Source organism: Balaenoptera musculus, chromosome 5, assembly GCF_009873245.2.
Source record: "Balaenoptera musculus isolate JJ_BM4_2016_0621 chromosome 5, mBalMus1.pri.v3, whole genome shotgun sequence".
In the NCBI taxonomy this organism is placed as follows: Eukaryota; Metazoa; Chordata; class Mammalia; order Artiodactyla; family Balaenopteridae; genus Balaenoptera; species Balaenoptera musculus.
The window spans coordinates 58,470,395-58,491,046 of NC_045789.1; the positions used below are offsets into that span (position 1 = coordinate 58,470,395).

At 33.2% G+C, this 20,652-nt stretch overlaps 1 pseudogene; it reads left to right on the forward strand.

The window, feature by feature from the left end:
* The first annotated feature begins 18,536 nt into the window (after positions 1-18,536).
* LOC118895300 lies at positions 18,537-19,159 on the forward strand (annotated as a pseudogene).
* The last annotated feature ends 1,493 nt before the right edge of the window (positions 19,160-20,652 follow it).

Here is a 20,652-nt window from a genome sequence, read left to right on the forward strand (position 1 = left end):
GGGTAAAAATATGCACATATTTAAAAATTGTAAAGATATTTATAGCATAGAACATTGAAACTGTGGAATGGTGTTAAAAATTCCAGAGTCTATGGCACAAATAAATATCTGTGTAAGGTTTTTTACTCACCTACTTTGCCACTGGAGGGGGGAATGTAGTGACAAAATCTTGTCACCAGAGCTAGAACCTCAATCCCAGCAAACTGCTTTTCAGAAAGATTTTAGCAATTTATCCTCCCACCAGAGGTACTTATCTCTGTCACAGTATCATCAGCCAATGGATGTTACTGTCTTTATTTATAAACACTAACTTTATTGGTGAAAACTGTATTACATTATTATTTTAATTTCCATTTACTTGACATTTAGTGAGATTGAACAAATTTTTATATATTTTATTGGTAAAGTGATTACATCTTTATCAATTATCTATTTTCCTTTTATTTCTCATCAGTTAGAAGGGATTGTTGTTATATTATCCATATTGACTTTATTAGTCATAAGTTCACATTTTATGACTCATTTATGTTGTCTATTGCCATAAAAATATTTAATTTTAAGCATTGAAATATGTCCACATTTAGACATATTAAAGATGTTTTTATGGCTTTTCTCTTTCTTTCTATACATAGCTTCACTTGTTTGAATTACACTTGTGATCATAAAATTTCATTTTATTTTTTTACAGACTATCTCACAACCATATTTCAATGTTATACATACCTCTTATGAACATCAATACAACAATAGTCATGTTTTGAGAGAAGGATAAATAATATTTTGAGTTAAACTATCCTGTCAGCTTCTAAAATGCACATGTTACCTGCACCCAATTGTAAACAGAGCAATATAATATGTATACCAGGTCAAGACAAACATTTTTTAATGTAACTTGAAAAACATAACTTACCCAAAAGAGGAACAACCCTACCTCTAAAAGAATACCTGCTGGCAGGGTCAATTTTTTTTTTTTTTTAAGCATGGGAGAATACTTAGCTCTCTTCAAGCACCCACATGCAAAATTGAATTTCTGGAGTTCTGCACCACAGAGCATGGAGGATAAGATTTTAGCCAGGAATATTTTAGAACAGATGTTGTCAGTTGTCTACTTTGAACTTTTCTATCAAATGTATGATTTTGAATAGGTATGCTTCTTGGATGGTCCTGCCAGGATGTGTCAGCTGCAAAATGTATCAACAGTTAACTTAGTAAATTGACCTAGTAGGTGGGTTCTGTTAGCATTCTCCATTTAAGATTGCATACTACCTTCCAAACACATTAGCTTTCTTCTTTCCATAGTTGACATCAAACTGCACTTTCTGGCACTAGTTAAAGAAAATGATAGAATGACTTTTCAAACAACCACTGGTTTAGAATAGAAAAACCATATTTTTAATACAGAAAGATATTTTCATATTTACTACAGCAATAGCATATGGATGCAGTTTTTTTCTAAAAGCTTATCAATGTGTTTATAATAATACACTTTAATGAATATGTAGTTCCTTGAATGCAAGGGCAGTGTCTTCATGTTTGCCAGACTGATGTTTATCACAAAACTTGAATAATAATACTGATGTCTGAAAAAATTGCTAAAAAATACATGAAAGGAGGACTTCATTTTATAACACTTGGTTTGAAATCTGATACTTTCCAAAACCATTTTCACTAAGTCTGGTCTCATGGTAGTTCTTAAACTGCAAGCTTTGAAGCACTTTTGCCAATTTTGGATCAATAAGGAACTGATGTAATTTGATCCATAAATACTTTCTAACCATAGTAAAATAAAAATCTGATAGCAGATTGATGAATGTCATGACAACTCTTATGATCTTAGCTATTATCAATGTAAACTGAGAGCACAACAAAGACAGAACAGCAGTAATGCTTTAAACCAACTTGGCCTCTGACATATTTAGTAAATTTTCAAACCCAGGCTGGGAGCTTATTGGGGAAGAAATAGACCTGGAAATTAAGCAAGCTAAATTTTTAAATACTGTCATGTATTAAGTGTTTACATTATGCCAGGAGCTCTAGTAAGAATGTTACCTATATATTGACTGACAACAGCCAAATGTGATAGGCACTAATATTAATCCTTTTTTGCAGATAGGAAAAGGTAGATCTACATAGTGGGACAACTTCCTCAAAGGAATTCACAAAGCTAAAATATGAACCAGAATCTGTCTGATTTAAAAACCCATGCTTTTTACAACTACATAAAAGTATATACTAGATAGACTGTATGTAGTATGTTACTGCTAGGTTTGCCTCTTTTCCTGTGTGAATTTTTTCTTTAATTACTAAGATTTCTTATCAAAACAAAAGCAAGAGTTACAAATATTTTATTACTCTAACAAAAGGCAGAAAAAAAAAACGTTTCTAACATTTCCATGATATATAACTGGGAACAAACTCTCTCTCAAAAAACTGTTTCACAGAAATGTTTATTATTTATAGGTGTAACCAGAAAAGATGAAATTAATTTTGGTAAATTTAAAAAAACAAACATTCAGAGCAAAAGTGTATGAAATTTTGATTTTAGAAGACTGTTTATGAGATTATAGCAATCAGCACACCATCTCAGTCTTCTTGTATTGTCCATTCATCATTCATTTATCCATTTAACAAATTTAGGGTAGAGCTCTGCTAAGCAATGTGGACATAAAGATGCATAACATATTTCCTCATCTTAAGACAAATTTTTATCTAATTATAATACAGTGGGATAGATGCTTCAAAATAAATAAAAGGTAGTTACAAACAAAGTACTGTGGAATAAATAATGAAATGACTATTTCTACATAATACATTTGAGGACTCCTTTATATGAGTGTTAGGTGAGATAAAACTTCAAAGTTCATAAGGCACAAAGATGGGAGGCTATTCTTGAAATTGGAAACAGTGTAGTTAACTAACGGTACATATTAATGTCCATTGTCACAGAAAACATTTTTATCACCCCTACCCAAAACCTCACAAATACACCCAATCTGTCACCAAATTGCATTGTTTCCAGAACCAAAAGCGACAATGCATTACCTTATAAAAGTAGAAATTTTGAAAGAATATCAATATCAGTGAAATACTGTAATTTAGTATGAGTTGTACTCAAAAAGCCTTATTTTGAGCTTTTAGTAAATCACTGATAAAGATTTAAAACAATAAGAAAGACTTTTGCTTTAGTAAGACAGACTAGGTTATTTGAACCAACTCTCCAACTGAGACAACTAGAAAATATGAACAGAAGAAAATTTATTTTCTTGAAAGCTTTAGAAAGTTTAAAAAACAGTGAAAGTGATAGAATCAAGATCCAGAAGAATAAAGAAATGCAGAGAGGAGAGCCTAGAATTTTTCACTATTTATTTCCTAGGGGCATATGTGGATTATAGAGATGAAAGGGTCTGTGATCCTTTTCCGTTTGGAAGAGTGTTGCTCATGATTTATATCCTTTCAATTGGGAATGTCTATTGGTTCTTCTTGTGGAAATACGTCTCTTTTCCCCAGGAGGATTTAAGGAATCATCTCATGTAGCTTCTTTGGGCTATTCTCTCTCTCTCTCTCTCCTCTAACTCTCTTACTCTCTAATTGGAGATATTTTCAATGAAAATCAATATCTTGCTTTTCTAAAAGTTCCATATATAACAACCCACACTCCTAAACAAAATATTCATCTCAATCTAAAGTAGAAGTCATTGCAAAGGAAGTAGAAACATAGTAGTCCTCTGTATTAAATATCTCCACTGAATAAGTGGATGAAAAGTGAATAACTAAAGCATGAATTCTGATCCCAGTCTGGTCACTAGCTGCCAATATGATCCCGATGTGTCCTAGACTCTGTACCTTAATTTTAGGAAATTAGGAATACTATTATCTTTCTATCCAAGTTTTTTTGTAAGGATCAAATAAGATAATGCAAGGGAAGTCTTTTGTCAAACATAGGTCATTTTTTTCCCCAAAATTAAAAGATACATGGGTTGAATTTAAGGAAAAAAACCTCTCTACAGGAGAGAACTGCCTTTAAGTCATTCCTGACTGACATCTGGTTTTTAGGAAAAAAAATAATCTGCCATTTCTAACTATCACACGTTTGCCACTCTCCTTCCCACGAACTTTAACATTCCAGTTATGAGTACTATTAAACTATGCTGACAGTAAGACTAACAGAAAAAAAAATTTAATTAACATAATTTAAATTATTTTTCTTTAGTATTATATCAATTTAAATGTGAACATTCAATATAAAATACCACTGGTTCTTGATTGGAAATCTAAATGAGTCTTTCAATATGGAACAAAAGTGACATCGTGAGAATATTGTATTGTCCTTGTGGATACATTTTTCTCAATGTTCCCTGCCTTGATTTAGGATATCACTTCTTAAAGAGGTCTCCTGGGAAAATAATTTTATGAATCATATTATCTGAGGAAAAAATTTTGTAAGTGGTACTATCACTGGCCTGCCATTCACAAAGTAGCATGAAGGTATAGAATTAACTCTAAACCTAAAAATTAAAGATCAGATTCCTAATGAGTCTTAAAGCAAATCAGTAAGAAAAATATAAATGTAAAAGTCATCCCTTGTATCTATTACCAGAATAAATACAAGCAAGAGCATGTAGGGAAGACAAAATTTGTCAAAAAAACAAACTCTCTAAAAAGATCTGCCTGAAGAAATGTCAGCTGTCCATAATCCCTTTTGCAACTTGGCAACTACTGAGTGGCGGAAGGGGAAGACAGGACTTGGAAAGTTTTCATTAATGCATCTGGTAGCACTTTTAACAATTACTGTCACTAAACTCCACTGGAATTTAGTGAAAGGTTGCTATATCACAGACACCAAAGCTACTCATCACTCTTGCTACTCTGCCACAAATTCTAGTCACTTCAGTTACCAATTATACTCTGCTGCATTCAGGGTCAAGGAGATATTTTCAGTTCAAGGCAGCCCTATCATTTCAAGAAGAGGTATTTCCATGCCAGGCATCTTAACTCATTACTGCTTATCTCTGACTCATTCAGAGTTCTTTGGGGTCCAGAATTGCTATTTCTTTATTTTACCTGAAACAGCACCATGGGACATTATCTCCAGACCTGCACAATATATGTACCTCCTTATCAGGCTATGCCAAGGCAGCTGGGTTTTACAAGGGTATATTATTTTCCTAGGAATGCCATAACAAACGACCACAATGACATGGCTTAAAGTAACAGAAATTCATTGTCTCACATTTCTGAAGGCTCAAAGTCCAAAATCAAGTTGTTGACAAGACCAGGCTCCCTCTGAAACCCGTAGGGGAGAATCCTTTCTTGCCTCTTCCTAGCTTTGGTGATTTGCAACAATCTTTAGCATTCCTTGGCTTGCCCCTGCAGCATTTCAATCTCTACCTCAGTTGTCACATGGCCTTCTCCCCTCTTTGTCTCTATCTCCATCTGGCATTTTCTACTTCTCATAAGGACACCAGTCATATTGGATTAGGGCCCGCCCTAATGACCTCAGCTTAACTACATCTGCAAAGACCCTATTTCCAAATAAGATCACATTCCCAGGTTCCAGGGATTAAGACTTCAACATGTCTTTTGAAGGAACACAATTCAACCCATAACAAAGGGCTAGGGACGCTTTTCCTCAGCCCTTGGCACCATGTCCTTTTGAAGCTTGCAAACCTTAATTCTTATGAGACAGCCAAATAATTATACTCCTCAATTCTCCTCATTTATTTTGGGGTAAAAGGAAGAATTCTAGATTATTCACTTTTTTGTACTAAAGTATATATCCATAGCCTTTGCCATCTAATTTTGCAGTGCCATCCAACTGTGGATGGCAAATACTTCCCTGCCCCTGTGCAGTAAGACTTGCCCATAGGACTTGGTTGGCCAATGAAGTTTAGTGGGTTCATTGAAAGACTAAACTGTACTTGCTTGATTTGGCTTGGTTCTTGGACTCCTGCTGTAACTCATGAGAAGAACATGTCCCAGGTATCCTCTGGTCAAAAAAGAGTGAGAAAGATGTGGAATTGTCTAATCCAATCTTTAACCTGTAAACAAGACCGATAGATCTGCAGATTAAAGAAAAGGTAACCCTGCTGACCCACAAAACTCTGAGCAAGAGAAATAAGTATTTGTCTTTGTAAGCTACTGAATATTGGGGTGGTTTGTTTCACAGTATTATTATAGTAATAGCTGATCAATATGTTCTGTTGTGTTCTGATGATTTAAGACATATGCCCACTTTATCACTCCCTCTTCTCTAAAATTTTCCTGATTGATTTTGCAGGTTCTTTCTATTGAAAATTATTTCAGGCTTAATTTATTAAGAGAGCTACTCTTGGGCTTCCCTGGTGGCGCAGTGGTTGAGAATCTGCCTGCCAATGCAGGGGACACGGGTTCGAGCCCTGGTCTGGGAGGATCCCACATGCCGCGGAGCAACTGGGCCCGTGAGCCGCAACTACTGAGCCTGCGCGTCTGGAGCCTGTGCTCCGCAACAAGAGAGGCCGCGATAGTGAGAGGCCCGCGCACCGTGATGAAGAGTGGCCCCCGCTTGCCGCAACTAGAGAAAGCCCTCGCACAGAAACGAAGACCCAACACAGCCAAAAATAAATAAATAAATAAATAAACTTCAATCTCTAAAAAAAAAAAAATCATTTAAAAAAAAAAAGAAAAGAAAAAAAAGGACTAAAAAAAAAAGAGAGAGCTACTCAATATTAAAAGAAATATGTCTATTTTATGAGCCATTTGTTTCAGAAATTATACTTCTGATACTATTTGTGATTATCACAATTGGCCTATCACATATTCCACTGAAATTAACTTCCCACAGAAGATAATAGAAAGAAACAGAAAAGGCTAAATCCTTGGGCATGTGTGAAATAATTTCAGGGGCCTCTTACAGCTAAGGTGACCATATAATTAATCGTGTACTCTGGGACACCTTTGAGAATGAAAGAGGATGTTCTTAATAGTTATGCCATAATCAGTCATAAACCAGACTTCCTGAGCATTCTGGAATGTATGATCATGGTTCTTATGGTGAAACAACACTGACGCACATAAAGAGTTTAATTTTCACCATTGTCTATTCAGCACCTTAATGTCTTTCATATAAATGCTGGTTAAGATATTTGCATTTAGATTTGCAAGGTATAGAAATCAGAAAGAGTAACTCCAGAAAACTCCCAAGGGGAAAAGCAGCTATTTACCTTTTTTGGATACAGGTTAATAGAGTCTGTATTTATTGTTAGAGAAATTCTTACTGAGGAAGATTCACAAAGAAAATATTTCAGAAAAAGTTCAGGCTCTTCAGGAAGCAGGTTAACTTCCTGTTGACATTTCCAATTCCAGGTATACAGAGAACTGATTTCCTTACTGGATAGAAGGACAGCAAATCCAAATAATATGAGTTTTAGCCTTATATATCCCAATTATTCTCAAAGCTTCCAACACTAGTTTTCAGAATAAAAGATGATTCAGCTGTCTGTTTTTCTGTCTTCCTGCTCTAATGCAGCAGTTCTCAGAGTATGATTTGAGAATCCTAGGTATTCCTTACACTTTTTCAGGAGGTAGTGAGATTGAAACTGTTTCATGATAATACTAAGACATTATTTATCACTTCGATCTATTGACATTACAGTGATGGTGGAAAAGCAAAGGTGGGTAAAACTGGTGGGATCTTAGCACAAATCAAAGGAATAACTCAAGCCTGTATGAGCAGTTATGCATTCTTCAATACCATGCACTTGCGAGGAAAAAAATGACAATTTCAACTAAGAATGTCCTTGAGAAAGCAGTAAATATATTGATTTTATTAAATCTCAACACTTGAAGACATATCTTTTTAATTTTCTGTGCAGTGATATGAGAAATACACATGAAGCCTTTCTGCTATATAATGAAATACAATGGTTGTCTCACAGAAAACTTGCATGAAAATTTGTTTACTTGTGTCACTGAATGTAAAGCAAGTGCATTTTCATAAAATATCATTGTCATTTGAAAGGATGTCTGACACACAAACTATGGGTATTGAGACTTGGATATTTGGCAGACATTTTCTCAAAAATGCACAAAGTGAGCCTGCCATGCCAAAGAGAGCAAGTGAGAGGTATGTTGCCAAGAATTCACGTAAAAATTTGAATCTGGGAAAATGCCTACCCACTTCCATGAACTTAAAATTTCCTAGTAGGTAAATAATTTTCTGAGACAATCAGAGGTAATATTAATAAAGGTGATATTTTGCTATTTGATTTATATAATGAAATGTGCTAAAATTTTGGAAGATTTCCATAACTCTGTAAACAAATACTTTCCAAATGACCATTGCATGATGTTACAAAATAATGCATGGAGAAATGATACAATCAGAGTGCAAAATAGATGGGGACCTTAAGGTAACAATGTACAAAACGTTCATTGGTATTGTTTAATATTCTTTACTAATTTTTAAGAAATTACTAATGTTGAGTTTTGATGTAGAATCAAAGAAGGATATTCCAAAATAAGTGAAAAGGCTATTGAAATATTTTTCTCTGTCCAATTACATATCTGTGTAAAGCCAGATTTTCTTCATGTTCTGTAACCAAAATAATATATTAGGTTGAATCCAGAGACATATAGAAAAATCTATATGTCTTCTACTTTACCAGACATTAAAGAAATTGTAAAGCTATTTTAAAAATCATTCTATCACTAATTATTTTTTATTTTGAAAACTGTAGTTATTTAATTTAAAAATATTTTTATGCTATCATAGTGAACTTACTATTATTCATACTTTAAAATTTGATTTTAATTTCCAACATAATAAATATTGGTAGATCTAACTCATGTGAATACAAGCTTTTTTTGTGGTACTCAGCAATTTTTTAACACAATAAGAGAGTCCTAAAAACAAAAGTTTTGAGTACCATTGCTCTAGTTAAATCCTTTCTGTCTCTTCTGGATTCAGTTTCATTTTGTTTTGTTTTCAATTGATAAAGATAGAGAGATAAAAATCACTTTTTATTTCCTAAAAACACTGCTATGTATAATCCCAATTCTAGTCAACTCTTGTTTAATTCCTATTTTAAGAAGAACATTAATAAAACTTACACCATAAAATTATCTATTGGAAGCACTACACTGATGGTAGAAAAATCAATTTGTTGAGTTTTATGTAAAGTACAGGCCAAGTAAAGGGGCAATGATATGATTATGATCCTTCTGTTGTGTTTTTTCCATGAAGTATTATGTGAAATTAGAAGAGTTACACTGTAGATTTCTCCTCTGGATGAGATTATCCACCCATTTCCATCTCCTTATCTATTGTGAGCTGCTTTCAAATTGTTAGAGTAATGGGTTGCATAGCTAATGTATTTGTTCAGGAAGAAAAGGAATTGTTTTGACGTACATTAAAAAAAATTGTTCTGATGTTTTCTTAGGATTAAACTTATTTTTGTCCCCCTAGGTTGGTGATAGTGACTTTTCAACCTGTTTGTTTTTTTATTTTATTTTGTTTTTGTTTTTGAAATTTTTGGACTCCATGATATTTTTTAAAACTCTCAGTTTCTTTGTGTTCTGATTTAATGCTTAAGGATTTCATTGAGAAATTTACTATTCCCTGATGACTTACTGCGGAGCCAGTTTCGAGGGGAAGTGAAATAACTTAAGTTCTCAAATTTTAGGCATATTCTATTCACTATACCCCTCACTTTATGACTCCCTATGCTGTAAATGTAAAAGACATTAGAAAAACTAACATAGGAAAAATGGATAAAATGTGTTTTAAAATGAATTTATAAAATTCAAGAACAAACTCTTACAGATCAACAAGCATACGCTTTGACAAGCTGAAAGGCTAAAAGTGGATGGATGGTGCTCTGTACATTGGAAACTTCAGCTCTGAAAATCAGGGCAACAGATCCTTGACAAGTAAAGATACTGGATGTGTCTAGTCAGAATAATAGTAAAGGATTTTTTTCTTACTTTGTGACTCAAATTTGTAAATTATATTGGAAATTAATATCTAGATATGTTCAAGATATGCCCTATTCTAACAATTTTTTATTCAGTATCTACCCAAGTTTCTTGCACACACAAGACCTGAAATGTGTGTTTGTTGAATAATAAATCTGGACTTAGTTCCATGTTAGTTTTCTCCAATAAATTTCAACATGAAAAAAAAAATGCACCCAGTATCCAGACTCCTTACTTTGCCTTCGATAAATCATTCCCAGTCCAACTCTGGCTCTGAAAACATCCCCAGTATCTTCTTTTTTTTTCTGCTCCAATTCCAACTCTTGGATGTAAAAATTAAATACATGTGTGATCTGGAAATATAACAGCAATGAACCTTGGCTGCTCTACTCAGACATGTGAGTATTTAAGTAATAAAAGGTTAATACTATACCAGAAGGAGCCAGGAACTCTTATTCTTCCTGCTTAGTACATATATAAGAGTCAAATGACAGCATGTGGCAGACTACAACTCAGAAAACAATGTGTGCCAGAAGTTTACAGAATAAAATATCCAAAGCCCCAGATGTACAATAAAAGGTGCCTAGAGAAAGAGGAGGGGGACACATTTCTCCTGAAATCTTTTGAAATTCTTCCTTTTAAGTCTTTTGTGGGAATTTGGCTGTCAAAATGGCAAAGTAGACGCAACATGAGGAAAAAAATTGATAGAAGAGTTGTATTTTTTATACTTGCAATTTGGGTTGCCATAAACCTTTGGGTAAAGAAAGAGTGAACTTCACAGCAGTGTAGGATAAATATTGCTTGCTGTAAGGTGCTCATATTTCCAAGCTTAGCTGAAGGTGACTATTGGTTTAGAAGTGCAATGCTATAGACATGATGTGCAAGATTAGAGCAACTCATTCAATGTTTCCATTCAACAACAAACTGTGAAGGTACAGTTCTATGCCTTGCAACCTCACTTCATAAAATAAGAAAAATGATATTATATAGTTGATTCTGTCAGTGAGGTTGGGAACTTAAATCAGTTTGTTCAGCTCAGAATGAAGGAAGATTTACTCTGGAGAGCCAGCAAACGCTATCTGAAAGTAGACGATACCTTACAGTGGTCAACCTGGAAGGAGTTATTGAAGTCCATGGGTAAAGAAAGATCAAGAAGTGCTGAAAAGAATATTCTGGAATATTCAGAACATCAAGATAACTTTAGTTTAAAACTCCAGAGCTAAATTACTTAGATCAAAAATAAATTTAAGAAAATAAAAATTTTAAATTATTTGAAATACCACCATTAATGACTATAAAGAATACTTCATCCTGACAAATATATTCCACTTCAAAATATCCTCACAATTCTAATTTTGAAATTCTCTTTTCTTGAAGGTTTCTGAAGCTTTCAAGACTATTTTGCTTATCACCATGGAGTTTTGGTCACAGATTTTATTTCCCTCATCTAGCTTTATTTTGCTTAGCCTATGTAATCAGAGACAACATCTATTTCATATTTCATGAGTTCTCAAAGTCTACTTCATGTTGTATATGATGGTCTTATTTAAATAATTAAAGTTGGAAAGTCATTTTAGCTTTTACAAATGAATACTTGAAAGCAAAATCAACTCAATTATAAATTACCAGTTTCTCCTAATAGTATGCTTGCTTGAGGAACTTTATTTGTATTAGTAAACTAAATTTTACTTAAATAAAAATGTATTTATCTTAAACTACTTAGTTTATTTACTATAATCTAAAATACCTCAATGCATATTAGGTACACGTTATATTTTTAAAAATAATTTTTCCATATAATATATACTAGTTTATAGATCAAATCTTTAAACTTTAGCATGTGCTAGTAAATACTAATGACAATATAGATACTAGTAATCATTATTATATAAAAGAAAGACTATTACTGGTGGAGTAGCTTTTACTATACTTACTTTGGGCAGATAACAAGTACATATTACCTCTGCACAAAGTATAAAAGGCACTGTAGAGTGATCAAAATTAGACAGAAATTTAAAAGCATTTGACTCTTGAAAGAAAGGAACTGGATTGGATTAGATCCATGTTTATACAGATATCCCCCTGAGGACATTCCCATGTCTGAAGGTCCTGGAATAGCTAAAAATTCAGGAAAAAGTCACAGACTTATTAGATTGAGGTATCACAAGACAAAGTTTAGAGCTGTCAGACTGCTGGGAATTGAAGGAAAAAACAAACTGAAAGAGAAGGGCACACAGAGAGGAAGCTGCAAAACTTGTATATAAAATGTTCAGAAACTATGCATGCATGAGGAAGACTTTAAGAAATCCAACAGAAAACAACATGTTGCTAACAGCACAAGACAAAAATTGGTACATTTTAGATGTTTGGTAAACACATTGGGTTTTCCATTGAAATCCAAGAATGGCCATACTTTTTTCTCAGGTCTAAGGAATTCACTCTGAGCCTAAAGGCAAAACAAATACAGACTTGCTCTAAGAAATCATATAAGCAAGACTTCAAGATTTCAAGTTAATCAGCCAGTTACTTATCATCTAGAGCAGAAATTTCCTAGAGGAAAATAACAGGAACCAGTGTCTTTAAAATAAATCATCCAGACTACAGTAAAAATTTATAAATGTGAACAGGAATATCTAGCCCACAATCAAGAGAAGAAGCAGCACACAGAAACATATACTTAAATAACACAGAGGTTAGATTAATAAGTACTTTAAAGCAGCTAACATAAAATGTTCAAGGAATTAAAGGAAAATCTGGTCATATAATCAAACTGATGGATAATTTCAACAGGTAAATGGAAACTATAAAAAGAAACTATGGAAATTCTGGGACAGGAAATACAATATCTGAATCTAAGAATTCACAGGCTTCAGAGAACACTGAAGTTGGCAAAGAAAGAGAGAGACAGAGAGGTAGAGAGGACATGAATGTAAAGATAGTAGAAGGAAATGTATCTAATGTATACAACAGAGAAACAAACTTGAAAAAAAATATTCAAGCAAATATATGTAACTGTGTATCCATAAGAAGAGGAGAAAGAAAGGAAAATAAAAATAATAATACTTGAAGAATTGTTGAAAGAATATATAATTTATAGATCTAAGAAACTCAGAGAACTCCAAGCTTTATAAATATAAATAAACCCACATTCAGCCACATCATAATCAAACCGCAGAACCCCAAATATGAGTAAAACTTTGAAGATGCCAACAAAAACAACAACAACAACAAATACTTTATATATAGGGGAGCATTGATAATAATGCTGGCTAAATTCTGATCAAAGTATGTGAAGGAAAAAAGACAATGGTATGATATCTTTAATGTGCTGAAAAGAAAAAAATATATATATATAAACCTAGAATTATCTATCCAGTTTAAATGTGATTCAAAAATGGAGAAAATACTAATATATTTTCAGGTAAACAGGGGCTGAATCTAACCTCATGAAACCTAAACTATAAAAACTGCTAAATGAATTTCTTGAGACTGAAGGGAAATGCTGTAAAATGGAATCTCAGCTCTAAGAGTCCTACAAGAAGGAACAAAAAAATATAAGAAATAGAAAATACCTGGATAAATATATAAAATATATTAAAAAAACTTAATTTTTATTCTTTTAGTTTCTTTTTAAAAAAGCAACTAACAGTTTAAAATTATAACATCCTAATGCAGAGTTTGTCATTTGTGTGTGTGTGTGTGTGTGTGTGTGTGTGTGTATAAACAATATCACAAAGGTTGGAGATATTGTTCGAATCTTGCATTTTACATTCATTTTACATTAGCTCTGAGAAGCCTTTGATAAATTATGAATATGTATTATAATCCCTAGAACATCATTAAACATACAAAAACTAGAAATAAAAGGGAATAGAGAGATTTACATGGACTAAAAATAATAATATTTGATTACCACATAAAAGGGAGGAAAGGAGGAACAGAAAAGAGAACAAATGTAGAAAAAAGAAATATAAAATGGTAGAGCTAAATGCAACCACAAAAAGAATTATAATAAATTTGAATGAACCAAACAAAAGGAGGAGTTAGAATGAATTGAAAAAGGTAGATTTATTGTCTATAAGTTATTTGCTTTAAATAGGACACAGTTGATTAAAAGTAAAGGATAAAAAGATATATACCATGCAAACATTAATCAAAAGAAAGTGAAAGTGCTTAGAGTAATAGGAAACAAACCAGAATTTAATCTGAGGAATGTTATTAGGGATAAAGTGGGACACTAATATGAATAAAGGGTCAATTCATCAAAGGTACAAAACTATCATAAATAAGCGTCATCTAGTAACAGAATCTTGACATACATGAAGTAAAAACAGGTAAACAATCTACAGAGATAGAAATTAAATAAAAATAATATTTACATATGTTGGTGGGTATTGGCTAGAAAAACACATAAGGAAAATTTCTGGAATAATGGGAAAAGTCTATGCTTAATTTGGGTGGTGGCTATAGTTTTATACACATTTATCAAAACTTGAATTGTATATTGTAGATTTATCCATTTCATTACATGTAAATTTAACCTCAATGAAAAATCAAAGGAACAAATATGTGTCAGACAGTTATACACGACACAAGATTTCATTTATTATCTGCATGCACATTATGAGTTAGATATCATTATTTTTTGATATGATGGAACTTATTTTAAGAGAGATTAAATGATTCACTCAAGGTCACAGAATTAGTTAGTGGCAGAGTCAATATTGAAATGCAGTTTGGTATTTATTCCACTATACCATATTCTAATTAAAAAGATTCTATGTAGCGTAAGCATTATAATCTCTTATAAAATCATATGGTACTAATTTTTGGTTATGCTTTTCTATTTTTGTTTTCTTATTTAATGATCATTTTGCTGTAAATCACGTACCTGCTATATGCTCAAAGGTTTATGTCTTGACAGTAAGGCCGTTGTCAAGAGGATCTTTCTTTGTTTGGAGTGGAAAAGTTAAGATAGCTGAGATAAACTTCTTAGTGATCATTAATAGGTGGAACATTCCAAGAATTACAAAGTCCTACCAACCACTATGTTAATTGAATAGAAGTTAATCATAGGTATAATATAAGCCATACATAGGCAATACATTCCAACATTACCATTATACCAATAGGTTAATAAAATTATCTTTTTGTGAGGGCTCAGGGTATTTTTTTCTTCCTTTGTTCCCTATTTCTATTTTTTTTAATCAACAAAAAATTTCTTTTTTCAAAGGATAACATATTTTTTAATGTGATTCATATTTAAAATGTAAATTAAGTGATTCAGAAGTTTAAAACTGAAGTCCTTGACTTGTTTGAGATTCACCATCTCCTGGGAGACAACTAAAAATTAACAGGAATGATCAAGCCTTATTTTTGAATAGTAACTCTCCCCAAGGGAACTTTCTGCAGCTTAGAATAGCAGAGAATTTGTAGTCCTGGATTTAACAAATTTTAAAATGTAATAAAATACACAACAGTTAAGTTGTACAGAACTATCCTTATTGACTTAGAAAGCTCTTGAGAATCTTGCAATATGTCAGACTCAATCAGCACTGTGAACATTGTGATTATCATTGCCTATCATAGACTAATAAACTAGTCATTTGAACTTACAATTGATTTGAATTCTACATAAAGGAAGTGTATTATGTTTATAGAAGACTTACATTTTAATTCAATCAATAATATTCTTGCTTTGCATTTATCAGCAGTTTATATATATTTCATCTTATAGAAGTTTAATTTGTATTTTCTGAATTTATTGCATTTTTGACACCCATCCCTTATTTAGTATTTATTCATTCAATCACTTATTCATTCACTTCATTCACTCTCAGATGATGCCATTATTTTTATTTCACTGAAAAAGAAGAAAAAAAAGATGCGATCAGAGATTTTCTGCCTCATGCCAAACACTAAATTAGTCAATAAACCCATATTTGTGCCCACATACTCTACTTATACTCCAGATGTAATCAGCAATCACCCCCATGTATGAATTGGATCCTAAGAACAAATGCAAAGACATTCCTCCTACAATTTTGGGCTATCTACTTTATCATTGTCTTTGCCTTCACATCTGGATCATAGCTTAAAAATAAATCATGCTTTAACATCTCCCATCTTAAAACCAACCATCCAGCTCTTCCCTGATCTCATATCCTTCTGCCAATACTGCCGTTTCTTTCCTGTCTCACTGTTATGGACTGAATGTTTGTATACTCCCAAATTCATATGTTGAAGTCTAATACCCAGTGTGATGGTATTAGTAAGTGGGGCCTTTGGGGCGATTAAGTCATGAGGTCTTATGATGGGATTCGTGTCCTTATAAAAAGAGACCGGAAAGCTCTCTTGCCTCTTTCTGTCGTATGGTACAACAAAAATTCAGTAGTCTGCAGCCAAGAAAAGAACTCTTACCAGAATTTGACCATGTTGGCACACTGATCTCAGACTTCCAGCCTCCAAAACTGTAAAATAGATTTCTGTTGTTTATAAGCCACCTAATATCTATGGTGCTTTGTTATAGCAGCCAGAACCGACCAAGACACTCTCCTCACAATAAAATCTTCAAAAGAGTTGTCAATACTGATTGTTTCTACTTCCTGATCTTCAATTCTCTCTTGAATTCTCTCCAGTCATTACTCACCACTACTATTCCCCTAACATCTTTGTTGTCAAGGTCACCAATAACCTTCTCTGTGATAAGTCCCACAGTCAGTCCTCAGTGCTCATTTTACCAGGCCTATCAACACCACTTGATATGTTTATCATTTCCTCTTCCCTAAAATATTTCCTCACATTTCTTCTGGAGTACCAGTCTTTCTTGGTTCTCCTTCTTTGCTTGTTCTCTTCTGTGCTGTTCTCAGCTCTATCTACAATGTGTAGACCTGTGACTGCAATGACACGGGCATGCACTAATATATTTTGAATGAATAAATTAATGAATACTTGTGTTTAAAAGCCACTCTTGCTCTTCAACTGAAGGTAATCACAGAGTAGAGACAAATATAAGCATTAAAAAATGACTGCCAATCATTTATCTCTTCTAACAACGGTATAACATGAAGAGAAAATGTTTCTATCAATATCATAAATACAGCCTAAGACAATTGTCATGCGACTTTTCTTGTATAATATTAAACCATGAGATTTTTTTTTTACAGTTTAATTTTAGTATTGTCTTTCTAATCAGAGTATAATTAACATTGCTTTGCATTTGTATATAGTCTTAATTTTATATTTATCTACATTGTGTACATGAATGTTACAAATATATATTTTCTTCTACATGTAAGATTTCCTGTGCAAATTACATGCTTGTCAAAAGCTTTGTCAAGTTAAATGATGAGAAGATAGCTCCATAGAAAATTTCTGTTTTAAAACCACTACAAAACTTAAACTTTCCATTTGAACAAAATAACAACAAACAAAAATTAAAATGTGCCTATTGTCCAAGAATTACTGGTTTCTTTACCATGACCCCTAAAGACACAGCAGGGTCTCTGTAAAATAAGAACAAGTAGAACAGGAAAACATGAAATTACAACATAATTTGGCATGTATGTGTATAGTTATTCTTTGGTTAAAAATAGTTCATTATCACTGAGGAGATTATTCTAACAAATAGAAGCATTACCATCTAAGAAGTCATGAGATTAAAAAGGAGATATCAATACTTTATTTTTTCAGAACATACTTCAGAATACTTGAAGTATGCTCAAGTAGCATAATTATCCTATTCATGACCAGCTCACTGTTTTACCTGTCAAACTGAGTCTCTTTAGGTGAAAAAAAATCATCATATAATGATTAGCAGACAGATGTGATTTAATAAATATTGAGAATAAAAGCACTGCACAATTTTAATGGATCTGTAATTGTAATTCCCAAGTATCTTTCCTTCCTCAACTAATTGGGTAATGACATTGCTAGAATTAATCCAAGGTCATCAGCTTGCACACAGTGCAGATGGTTTCTCCACTTTATGGGTATACAGGGGATTCGAGACTACTGTTGCCTGCTGCTTTTCAAACTAATTTTTATTCTTAAAAATCCACATTTTCACTGCAACTGAACAGCTAAGCCATATGTTACTTTGTGAATACTTTAAATTATCTGGTGCATGTAATTATTACACTAAAACTAACATGCATTAGTACTTTTCGATTTTGTTGTAAGAAGGAAACACTCACAGTACTATGCTTTGTGTGTGTGGTTTTTTTTTCCTCTATGTACCAAGGTTTAGTTTAAATTATGGTTCCAATGAGAATTTTAACCTAAAATACATTGGTCGGCTGATATGTTTCCTCACATGTAACATATACCAGCATAGTTCAGATTTTGCCTAGTGCTATTTAAGATACTATGTTAATCCATCTAGCTACTAGAAAGTTTGGCTTTGAGATATCTTTCCAACTTCTCCTGTGGTAGCCATGATAAATAGGAACAAGGTATTTCTGTGTTTTTGTCAGAATTCTGACATGCCAATGGCATGTTCGACAATTTGGGCCTTTTCAAATAATGTAATGGGTAAAACGTCTTTATTAAAAATAGTAATATCCTCCGCCACCGCCGCGCATGCCATGGGAGCCGTGACTGACAACGAAGTCATACGCAAGCGTCTCCTAACTGATGGAGATGGCGCTGGAGATGATCGGAGAATTAATCTGCTAGTGAAAAGTTTCATTAAATGGTGCAACTCTGGATCCCAGGAAGAGGGATACAGCCAGTACCAACGTATGCTGAGCACACTGTCCCAATGTGAATTTTCAATGGGCAAAACTTTGCTGGTATATGATATGAATCTCAGAGAAATGGAAAATTTTGAAAAAATTTACAAAGAAATAGAATGTAGCATTGCTGGAACACATAAAAAATTGCTGAGTGCAAAAAGCAAATTCTTCAAGCAAAACGAATATGAAAAAATCGCCAAGAATATGATGCATTGGCAAAAGTGATCCAGCGTCATCCAGACAGGCGTGAGACATTAAAGGAACTAGAGGCTCTGGGAAAAGAATTAGAGCATCTTTCACATGTTAAAGAAAGTGTTGAAGATAAGTTGGAATTGAGAAGGAAACAGTTTCACGTTCTTCTTAGTACCATCCATGAACTTCAGCAAACATTGGAAAATGATGAAAAACTCTCAGAGGTAGAAGAAGCTCAAGAAACAAGCATGGAAACTGATCCTAAACCACAGACCAACTAATCACTCACCGTTCCCAAGAATATTGAAGTAGCAACATGATCTTAGTGTGTTCAGAATTTGTTGTGCTCTTGAGACATTTAAAGTTTTGGCAGTGAACTACGTTGCTTTTAAATATTAATGCACAGTTCACTCATATTTCTTCACACAAAGGGAGATGACTTCATTATATATTTATTTCTTCACACAAAGGGAGATGACTTCATTATATATTTGTTTTTATTGAAATGCCTTTTTTATACTTAAAAGATAAGAAGCAACATCCAAAAATGTTTAATGAAATGTTTTCAAGCCAGATATGTTAGTGCTCATTGGTATTCTAGGTAGTTTTTAACTGGTAACATTGATTTGCTCACAAAATAAGTGGAAGATAGTGAGAAGGTGGCATTTCTAGGATGTACATGAGAAAATGAGTCAAATTCTGGAAATCGTTACCACTTTTGAAAATGAAGTCCATGAATAGGCTCTCAGGAGGTCTGTGAACTTGTGAAATTATGTACAAAATGTTTGTGGTGTATGCTTATTGTGGGAGAGGTTCCATGATATTAAGAATCACTGATATCAGAGGTAATTACAAGATGCAAAGTAAATCAATATGCATTACTTTCTAGATCTCTGTCCTTAATACTTGAGCAATGTGGTTGTTAAATGTTTTGTTGAAATGTTTTCTCTCTATTGTTTTGTTCTGTAGGAGTCATTTTCAAGAGTCTTGCAAAAAGGATTTCATGATCTTTTTAAAAAATTAAGCCAGGTCTGAATCAAAAAAAAAAAAAAGTAATATCAATCATACTTATTTGTTAATATTTAACAGTCACCAAAGTGTTTTCATATTAAATATACTTTTATAACACAAAAACAATCTGAGCTCAGAAGGCAGATGAATCATTATTTTGCATATGAAAAACTCAGAGATCCAAATGATTCACTCAGGGTCCCACAGCCAATAAGTGACAAAACGAGGTTAGGACTTGCTGCTACTTTGGTCTTCCTAGAGCTTATTCTGCCCCCATGACTAGGTTCAGGGTCCTGTCTTTTTCATTTTCGTCTTACCCCATTCATAGATTAGGAACTAGCCATGTAAGGCAGATAGGCAAGATGAATCTATATTAGCCAGCATTCTCCAGAGAAACAGAACTAATAAGATAAGAACGATAGATAGGTAGATAGATTGGCTTATGCAATTATGGATGAAGGCAAATCCCAAGATCTACAGGGTGAGTCTGCAAACTGGAGACCCAGGAGAGCCAGGTCCAGTTCAAGTCCAAAACCCTGAGAACCAGGAGAGCTGCTTGTATTGGCCCACTCACATTAGGGAGGAAAAGCTGCTTTACTCAGTCCACTGATTTAAATGTAAATCTCATCCAAAAACACCCTCACAGACACACCCAAAATACTGATTGACCAAATATCTGGACACTCCACAGCCCAGTCAAGTTGACACATAAAATTAACTATCACAAAAACAAACTAGTTTTTCCCTATAATTATATTTCTTT